The sequence below is a fragment of the Lactuca serriola genome, chromosome 3 (genome assembly GCF_051521515.1).
Source record: "Lactuca serriola cultivar US96UC23 chromosome 3, Lser_US96UC23_V15, whole genome shotgun sequence".
NCBI lineage: Eukaryota > Viridiplantae > Streptophyta > Magnoliopsida > Asterales > Asteraceae > Lactuca > Lactuca serriola.
This window is the reverse complement of record NC_136410.1, coordinates 51,377,265-51,388,643: the sequence shown is the minus strand read 5'-3', so window position 1 is coordinate 51,388,643 and position 11,379 is coordinate 51,377,265. Positions and strand designations below refer to the sequence as shown.

The 11,379-nt window shown below is 31.0% G+C and overlaps 1 pseudogene; it reads left to right on the top strand.

Moving 5' to 3' along the window:
* The first annotated feature begins 4,952 nt into the window (after positions 1-4,952).
* LOC145092274 (riboflavin synthase pseudogene) lies at positions 4,953-6,109 on the top strand (annotated as a pseudogene).
* Positions 6,110-11,379: the final 5,270 nt, after the last annotated feature.

Sequence of the window (11,379 nt, the reverse complement as noted above, 5' to 3'; positions counted from 1 at the left end):
AGAATGTTATGTTTTTGAAAACTATCAAACAATTTATGTTATGGACTTGTAATGTTAAAACAATGTACTTGATGTGAACAATTTCAGTTATAATATATTGATGTGTGGTGATGTTTATATTATGATTCATGTATATTCATTGTGATGATATTCAATTTAAGTCACGCGAGCCCTCGGACGTTTCCTCCGTCTGGTTCGGGGGTGTGACAGGCAGTTTCCTAAGCTAAGCCTTATCCATTTCCTTGCTCCCTAAGGATTCTTACGCTTCCTTAATGCCTAAGAAAGCCTTATAGCTCTTCTAGAATTTCGTCCCCCCCCCTCTTAGGGAGCTTCTAGAATTGCTCAATGTTCAACTTTTGAACATTGTCACATTTAGTCATTCCACTTTTAATTATTCCAATTAATCCCAAAATAATTCAAATTAATTTCAGATTAATTTACAATTAAACAATATAATTTTGAATTAATATATTTTTCTCAAAAACATATTAATAAATTATTTATTTTGATTTCTAATTAATTTATTAATCATATAATAAATTAATAAATCAGTCTCTCTCTATAAAGGTTATTCAATTCAATTACTAGGTTTGAGGGCAACCCAAAAGGACTTTGCTAATAATTCAAGCATATACTAATTCAGTTATTAACTTAGAAACCTAATCCAACACATGGTTAGGTATCAGAGGGCTCGACGAAGAAGCCCAAGGCTTTTGATTCACGATCGAGAGGCTAGCAGGACCCATGCCACTGCAAAAAGTACGACAAGACGCACGATGGGGATTACAAGGTTGGTGGGTTAGGCTGCTATAAGTGTGACAAGACTGGTCATTACAACAGAGATTATAATGCCACCACCCATGTATTAGGTCTGATTTGCTTCCATTGCAATCATAGGGCCACAAGAAGATCGATTGTACGAGTTTGACAACAGTAGCAGTTGTAGCATTTGCTCTGGCCACCTTGAGGATCACTGACGATCACCAGGGTAAGGTAGAGTTGCCAGTTGGGAGGAGTCGAGCTTTCCAGCTGACAGCCGAGGAGTCTTGTGTAGCACTTGATGTGGTTACTGATATGTATCTTCTTTTTATCTCATTTATTGTTTTATTATTTATGTTTATTGTGCATGCTGCTATTTAGGGATGTTCCTAGTGAACGATGTTCTGGCCTTGGTTCTTTTTGATTCGGGCACCACTCGATCATTTGTATCTCTTGCCCTCAACAAGAGATTTGATGACACTCCTGGACAGCTTGATTATCCATTAGAGGTGGAGATCGTCGATCATCGTTCAATGAGGGTGTCGAGGGTTTGTCGAGGTTGTATTCTGGAGTCATTTCAAGAGAGATACCTGATCGACTTGGTTCCTATTCCTTTGCGTGAGAGCAAGGTTATCCTGGGATGGATTGGTTGAGCCTTAATGGGGTGATGATTGATTACGAGCACCGAATAGTTCGGGTTGGAACCCTAAGTGGGGGATATCTAGTTATTCATGGCGAGGGTGCTCAGCATGGACCAACTCTCTATTCAGATGCGAGGGCTAGGAGGTATATTCAGCAGGGTTGTTCTGGTTTTGTGGCTTATATGCTCGATACCTGAGAGGATGGAAAGAAGGCAGTTGATGATGTGTCGATCGTTCGGGAGTATCCCAATGTGTTACCATATGACTTTCCTATAGTGCCTCCGGAGAGGCAGGTTGAGTTCCGTATATATCTAGTTCTAGGTGCGGCTCCGGTAGCCAATGCACCTTATCGGTTAGCACCTCCAATGATGCATGAGTTATCTATACAGTTGCAGGAGCTGTTAGACAAGAGATTTATTAGACAGAGTAGTTCATCATGGGGAGCATCGATATTGTTTGTGAAGAAGAAGGATGATTCTCTCAGAATGAGCATCGATTACCGGGAGCTGATCAAGCTAACGGTGAAGAACCGTTACCCACTTTCGATGATCAATGATTTGTTTGATCAGATATAGGGCATGTCTTGGCTCTCTAAGATTGATTTGCGTTGGGTTATCACCAGATAAAGGTCAGAGAGGAAGACATACAAAATACTGCTTTCAGGACTCGTTATGGTCATTATGAGTTCGTGATGATGCCTTTCGGGCTCACCAATACTCCAGCCGCGTTCATGGATCTCATTAACCGCGTGTGTAGACCGATGTGTAGACCGCTATGTTTAAATATCAATTATTGAGTTAGTGAATTTTACACGGTCCACTAAGATATCCAGAAACCATCTTTGATTATTCAAACTCATCTTGCTTTCCTCCCCATTTCCAACGGCAAATAGGTAATTGTGTTAGAACTTGAGGAATTTTGAAGAATGATAGTTATATCAAGATTTATGGCACCACTTGTTAACACAAAAAGCAGGGATCTTTTATGCAACATATACATGATGCTACTATACCTTTTATATATATATATATATATATATATATATATATATATATATATATATATATATATATATATATATATATATATATATATACTCCTTTATGTTACCTGCATGTACACAAAAGAGATACATGGAGGGGAGATGTTGCCGCATGTTGTATTGGGAAGGTTTGTGAGACTATGAAAGCTTACTATTTTGGATATGTAACTATTCATAACATATTTCTAATTCTGATGATGTAAGTCTTTTTTTAGAAAAGTTTACTATTTTTGGCATCGTTTACAACAATTGTCCTATTAATTAGCTAAATTCTTTGTGAACTTGGAAGAAGGCCATATGCTGATAGAGATGAGACCTTTTTGGCCCTTTACTTGGAAGCGTGTTTCGTATGTTATGTAATTGCTAAGCCACCAATCAATTTCACATATACGAGGAGGGACAAGAAGGGAAATATTCATAGTAATAATTAGCTAATGAGATGAAGGTATTTTTCCTAATTTAGATATTTATTTTGTTAGCATGATAAGATGGAAACAACGATTATAGCCCTTGAAGGAGATGTGAATCATGTGATGCTATGGTTTCAACGAGAGCACCAACGAAGGCCGAAAGGGGATAGCATTGGGCCATATTACAAATGGGCTAAGGAAAGATATAAGGGATGATGTGAGAGTGATGGGCTGGATTTTTAAAGTTCAAGAGATGCTTAGCCCTAATGATTAAGTTAAATCTAGTTTTTAGAACGTTATATTTACTTCTCTGCGACGATAAAAAAATGTTGGAATTTGGACAAAATCCAATAGAGAGTCACAACAATGACAATGGGTGGTGAAACTATCTCCAAACGTTATAAATAAATACGAAGGCTAACTGAAAATGAAGTGCTAGATAAGAACTAAAGGGACTTATAATTCATGTGTGATCAAAAGTGGCAAATTAGCCTCCATTGTAGATGCAAATAAATGAGATGAATATACTTCAAATATTATTTTTCGTGTGAAAATTAGAGTGAAAATATAATATAATCACTATTAACTTTATATTTTACAATAAATATAAAATAAAAAATAGAGTTGTTGGAAAATACAAATATATTGCCAATTGAAGTAAAAATCAAGTAAATAATATAAATATGTTGTTATCATGGATAAAAAATAAAATACATTGGCTATATTGATAGTAAGAGCAAATGAGTTGTTCTCTTCGTTTTACCCTTTATTGCCAACTAGTTTATAACTCGTGGAAACCACGGTTACAAAATTAATTAAAATTTCATTGTAAAAATTCAAAATTGTTAATCAATTATTTATAAGAGATATTTTTATTAGTTATGTAAAATTATATTCGTTGTTTCAAATAAATATGTGAAATTAATTTTAATTTATATCGGATAACTTTTATTTGTGAATTAATGTAAACAATAATATAAAATCTAAAATGGAAAATGGAAAATAAATAGATTGACAAGTAACATCACAATAATTAGGAGGTCTAATAAATTTGAAATGAAGAATTAATTGATTGACAAATGACATCATATTAAATAGGATGTCTAATATGGTGACACATGACAAAACAACTACTATTTTATTAGTATAGGGATTCTGAGTTTGTTTTGCTTATAACAAAAGGCATGTGAACTTTTTAAGAATCTTGCATTAATGGTAAATGGTGTGTGTGTATATATATATATATATATATATATATATATATATATATATATATATATATATATATATATATATATATATATATAGGGAAGAGTTATATGGAAAATGAATGATTAGGGCAACACATATTTGAACCAATGAAAACATGACAACACATCACTTCCACAATACATTACTTGTGAAGAAAGAAATGGACACGTGTCATTTGATTATTGGTTCCGATAGATGTTGCCCTAGTTATTTGTTTTCCATAGAACTCAATCCTATATATATATATATATATATATATATATATATATATATATATATATATATATATATATATATATATATATATATAACCCATAAGAACCACGGTTATAAAATTAATTAAATTTTATAGTAAAAATTTAATATTATTAATCAATTATTTCAAATAAATTATTAATTAAGATATATATTTTAGTTATATCAAATTATAATCATTGATTTAAATAAATACATGAAATTATATCTAAATTTATAATATATCTAAATTTTATTTTAATATTATTAATTTAATGTAATTAAAGTGTGAAAGTAAAGAATGGGTCAAGAACAAATCACATTCTAGTAGATTTTCTAGAGTGTAGATTCTTAATGAATGGAACAATTGGAAAATCTTGAGGTCTTCCATTTGATTTTGATCTCTTTTGTTTCTATAAATTTCGTATTTATGTAAAAGAGTTTTTTTTTTTTTTTCAAATGAATTTCATTAATTATTTTGTATTAAAGATCTTATACAATCAAGAACGTAAGAAATAACAACACACTTTCATGCTTCTGCTTTTATTTCTTATATTGCAAAATTATACTTTGAAAACAATTACTACTGCTTTCGAACTTAGATATTGCAAAGAGAAAACTGAAATTAATTTCAGATCCAGTTGCTGTATGCCAGTATAGTAAGCTTCGGATTCAAGACTAATGTCCATGGCAGCAATGGCTATAGCTCCACGGTCGTTGACCAAAGTCAAATCTACAAAAGATCAGAAGATTCGAGGAGCATGATTCGTTGATGGTATTTGTTTGTTAAAATAGTTTTAGGGTTACAAAATGGCGACAAGGGTTTTTCCTATAAAAGGAGCCACCACCGATTACTGTCGAATCCGAATAACAAAAATGGCGATTTCATCAACCTCGATCCCCAAATTCGCACTTTCCAACTCTCTTAGATTAACAAGTCTCAAACCTAAACTCCCTTCATCTCTCATCTTCAAATCCCAGACACCAAAACCACTTACCCTAAAACCCAACCGAAGAAACCAGATAACATCCCTCTTCACCGGAATTGTGGAGGAAATGGGAAAAGTCAGGGAACTAGGTTTCGACGAATCCGGCGAATCATTCGACATGGTGATCCATTCGCCGACCGTCCTCGAAGACGTCAACCTCGGCGACAGCATAGCGGTAAACGGCACTTGTTTAACAGTCACGGAATTCGACTCCGAGCGATTGGAATTCAAAGTCGGGTTGGCTCCTGAAACATTGAGGAAAACCTCGTTGATCGAATTGGAAAAGGGTTCGGTTGTTAATCTGGAGAGAGCTGTGAAACCATCGACACGAATGGGTGGGCATTTTGTGCAGGGGCATGTGGATGGAACAGGGGAGATTGTTTCAATGGATGTGGAAGGGGATTCGTTGTGGATTAAGGTGAAGACGTCGCCGGAGATTTTGAAATTTATCGTGGCGAAGGGGTTCATTGCGGTGGATGGAACTAGTTTGACGGTGGTGGATGTGTTTGATGAAGAGGAGTGTTTCAATTTCATGTTGGTGGAGTATACACAGCAGAAAGTTGTGATTCCATTGAAGAAAATTGGGCAGAAGGTGAATCTTGAAGTGGATATATTGGGGAAATATGTAGAGAGGCTTCTTAGCAGTGGATTTGTTGAGAGTATAAAATCAAGATGATCAGGTACTCCATTTTTTTTCCAGGTTGTAGTTTGAATTTGATCTTATAGAATGTTTGTTTTGTGTAACAAGTGTGTGAGTTTCAAATAAAACTTGTATTTCTCAAATGGTATCTAGAAATTTTGTTCCCGTTGACTATACCTGCGCTTAAAGAAAGACGATCGCAAAAAATTTGAGGGTATTTTGAGATTTATAAAACTTTTAATTCTCCAAAAATTGGTGATGACAGATTGATACATCATAGCAAGATCATGTTCCATCTTATTTGCTCTCATCCAGAATAAATTTGTCTTTTTAATTTTATCCTCTGCAATAAACCGGCCAAAAAAAAAAATTTAAATTGTGTTTGAGGGACTATTTGAAAAACTGATCTTTATATGATAACTTTGCTTTTAGCTAATAAAATAATAATGTTTTTGTAAAAACTAGCTGACAAGATCAAGCTAATTTCTTTTTTGGTATTTTGTATTTTCATAGCAGAATAGAAATAAGTCAAATAACCAAAATTGAAAAATGAAAATTCTGCACAACTTAAAAACAACACAACAACCCTAATAACCATTGGTTAAGGCTGTAATTTAGCTATTGGCATCCAATTAAGGTGGTTCATGACAAAGAACTAAATTTTGAAAAAAATAAGCTCTTTTCAACCTTGTACGAAAAGTTATGAAGGTCGGAAAGTGGAACTTCAAATTCCGGTTCTAAACATGTAAAAATCAAGAACCAAACACTGAAAAACCCAAAACTGATTTTTAGGAATATGGGAAGTGTGGGAATGAACCCCACAAGATTCGTGGGTAATGTGCATATTGTTGCAACGCTAACACCAAAATTGTTTATAATTTTTGTGACATGTTTTCAGAAATTGGATTGACATAGGCGTATTGAAAACTGGTGGGGATGGGTACAAGTTGTATTTAAAAGATATGAGTTTTGTATTGTCTTGGATTTCGATTTGTGCATGTCCCGATTATCGACTATACCATCTACGCTATCAGAAATAAACTCATGAATATGTTTTAGTTTCATAATTGATATACAAAATCGAAATTCTACAAAAAATATAAGACACAACTTTACAATAATTTGATCACTTTTTTTTGGTAGTACGCTACTACTGGAATTCGTTAACATTGTGATGATCCGATGAAGAACGACAAAATGGAAATATTTATTGTATAACTAATTGCACTTGTTCTTTGAAATTATTCCACAATTAACAGTTTTTAATTTTGGTTATTAAATCATTAGTTCACAACCTTCCTGAACTACCGTAGAAGACAAACAAAGTGGAAATATTCATTACTAGGTGTGAGATTCATGTATTACATGAGTTTATTTAAATATATATATATATATATATATATATATATATATATATATATATATATATATATATATATATATATATATATATAAAATTTTAACAATTTGAAAATTTTGAATTTATAAGAAAAATGACAATTTTTGAATTATTAAAATTAATGAGGCTTTAATGTATTGAATACATTACATATATAAACCCTTTCCAATAAATACCTTACATATATATTACCTTACATATTAAATGTGGAATTTTAATTTAATAAAATGACAAGTGGAAAATAGAAAATTTAAAAATTCTAGAAAATGACATGTGTCTAAATGAAGGAGAAGATGACATGTGGCAAAAAAAAACTTTCATTTATTATAGTAGATTGTATTTGATCTTTGAAACTATTTCATAATTAGCGGTGTTTTATTTTGGTTATTAAGTTATTAGTTTACTACGTTCCTAAACTATCCTAGAAGGATTAATTAACAGATTAATCTCATTCCTCAGCTAATATTTTGATTAATGGCTATTATATATATATATATATATATATATATATATATATAGGGAGTGGTTCAAATGAGAACCATAAAAGATTAAGAACCTCCATTAGTTAGTAAATATTTACATGATATTCTTCTGAACATGTGAAAATCCTTTTTTTTCTCTTTTTGATACAAAAATGGCAAAATTATAATTTTTGCAGTATAATATTTTCATTCTTATATGTTCTCATATTTGAACACAAAACTTATATAAATTACAAGTTTATACAGTACATTGATAGTTTAATTCACAACTTAATACAAACCATTTTATAATAATTCACAAACTTAAAGAAATAAAAAATTCAAACTCTACTACCACCACCACACGCTGCCACCAACCACCTGTACCAGCATCGCAACCATTATTTTCTTCTAAATCAGATCTGTAAACAAAATAATGCATTAATAACATATCTACTACATTCACAGTCTAATAAAACCATTTATTCCACTCAATTTGAATTAAATGCAAAATTATTATTAAAACTATTGTATTCTTACATACTTATACATCACAAAAAATAAATATATTCAGAAAAAAATTAACAAAAAAATTTATACATAAATCATTCATATTTTAAAATTGTGAATTTAATATATTAAGCCGTGAATAAAATTTACATTATTTCAAAAGCAAACAAAAAAATTATAAAATAATCACAGCTTAATGTCAATTCATTCACAGCTTAATACAATCAACTTATAATTTAATACACAAAATTCACAGCTTAATATAGTCAATTCATAGTCTAAAAAGAAAATACACAGTTTAATGCAGTCAATTCATAGTTTAAAACATAAAAATCATAGTTTAATACACAAAATTCAATGTTTAATATACAAAAAATATGCATCCACAACCATATTTTCAACTTAACACTCTTTATATAGTCAATTCAAAGTTTATACACAAAATTCATAGTTTAATACAAGTAACTTCATAGTTTTATACACCTAATTCACAACTTAATCTAGTCAATTTACAGTTCAAACAGGAAATTCACAGCTTAATACAGTCAATTCGTAGTTTAAAAAGAAAATTCAAAGCTTAATGCAATCAATTAACAGTTTAAAACACAAAAATGACAGCTTAGTACACTAAATTCACATTTTAATGCTCAAAAAGTAGTATTCACATCCATATTATCAACTTAAACACTTATTACAATTAATACACAATTTAATATAGAAAATTCACAAACTAGTATAATAAATTTAAAGTTTAATTCAAAAAAAAATTATACATTAACAACTTAATATCAGTTAAAACTAAGATTACCAAAATTATACGACAAATGAGAGATTAAAACATCAAATTCACACATTAACAGAAAAAAAAAAAAACTATATCATAGAGATCCATAACAAATGCCAGTAGAAAAGCATATTATCAACTTAAAACTTTTAATTCATAGTTAAATATAGAAAAATCACTGTTTAATACAAAAAAAGTATGTATTCAAAAGCATATTATCAACTTAAAAATTTAATACAATCAATTCACAGTTTAATACAATTAATTCCTAGTTAAATATACAAAACTCACAACTTAATATAGTCAATTTACAGTTTAAACAACAAAATCACGGCTTAATGCATTTAATTCACAATTTTAAACACAAATATCACAGCTAAATACACAAACTTCATAGTTTAATATACAAAAAATATGCATTCATAATTAAATTCACAGCTTAATAACTTACCAAATTTCATTGAGACATTTCATCAAACACCCTGTCTACATCTTTTTTTCAGAACTTCCTTTTGTAAACATCGTCAATGTAAACACCATACACACCAGAGCTAACTTGAAAATGGACAAACACATCAGATCAGGTGTCGAGTTGGTAGTGTTTTGACCAGAAATAAGAGAGACAGAGACGAAAATGAGTTATACATGGGAAGGGGTGACACATAACAGATCTGGTACAAATCCAACAAAGAGCTTCATACTCCATCACATTTGTTATTCCGGCGAAACAGATCAAAGAGTTTTTCTTGTGCTTCATCAAATCAGAAACGTTAGAGATTTGGAGAAGAAGCATATTCAGACTTCAAAATCGAGTTTAGTGTTTTCTAGGTGTTCCAGCAAAGCAAAGCGGCTGATTGAAGGCGATAGTCGGTACTGGTGAGATAGATGGCGGTGGAAGGAGGCGGCGCTCGGTGGTGATGACAGATCTAAAGTCAGGGGTTCTAGATCTGAAGGCGAACGCACCAAATCTGAAGGTGAATGCTTCAGATTTGAAGGTGGTGGCTACAACTCTGAAGATCGTTGTATTCCGGCGACGACGACGATGCCGACGATGGTGGTGGTGGTCAGCAGCGGTAGGACGTAAGAGAGAGAAAGAGAGAGATGAGAGAGAGGTGAGAGAAAAGGTGTCTTGTGAGATAAGATTGAGCAAATATATCTGATGATTTAAGTTACAACGTAAAAATAGTGGTTCTTATGGTTCTTAACTTGTTATGGTTCTCATTTGAACATTTACCTATATATATATATATATATATATATATATATATATATATATAGAGAGAGAGAGAGAGAGAGAGAGGTAGGTTCAAATGTTTCTCATATCTATTGTGTGCTAGAATGCATCAATAACAATTTAGTAAACATTAAATGTATATTAAATGATATCCATACTTATAATTTTTTTTATGGAAACTAATTAAATTTGTCATTAATGTCAATACTAATATTTTTTCAGAACGAGTTCATATATAGAATAATAAGAGTGCATTCTAGCACAACGAGAGTAAATTCTACTAGAATACACCTCATTCATCATATTCCATACAACTTTATTATATTTTAAGTGAGTTAGTCCTGAAAGAATGTTATTGCTGACATAAAAACCTAGACACGAATTTATTATGAAAGAATGTTATTGCTGACATTAATGACGAATTTAATTAGTTTCCATAAAAAGAAATTTATAATTATGGATATCATTTAATATACATACAATTATGGAAATCATTTAATATCTATCTTTATTTAATTAAATAATTATTAAATTTTACTAAATTTTTATTGGTGCATTCTAGCACATAATAAATGTAAGAAACAATTTAAACTAGCCATATATATATATATATATATATATATATATATATATATATATATATATATATATATATATATATATTCTGGACCAATTATTTTAGTTATTTTAAGAAAGTAATTGATGCATATTACATGTTGAAGATATAATGAGTATTAATTAAATCTTCCGCATTTAATATGCATTGATTACTTTTTTAAAATAACTAAAATGATTGTGGTGGACGATGGTGGTGGTGGTCAGCAGCGGTAGGACGTAAGAGAGAGAAAGAGAGAGATGAGAGAGAGGTGAGAGAAAAGGTGTCTTGTGAGATAAGATTGAGCAAATATATCTGATGATTTAAGTTACAACGTAAAAATAGTGGTTCTTATGGTTCTTAACTTGTTATGGTTCTCATTTGAACATTTACCTATATATATATATATATATATATATATATATATATA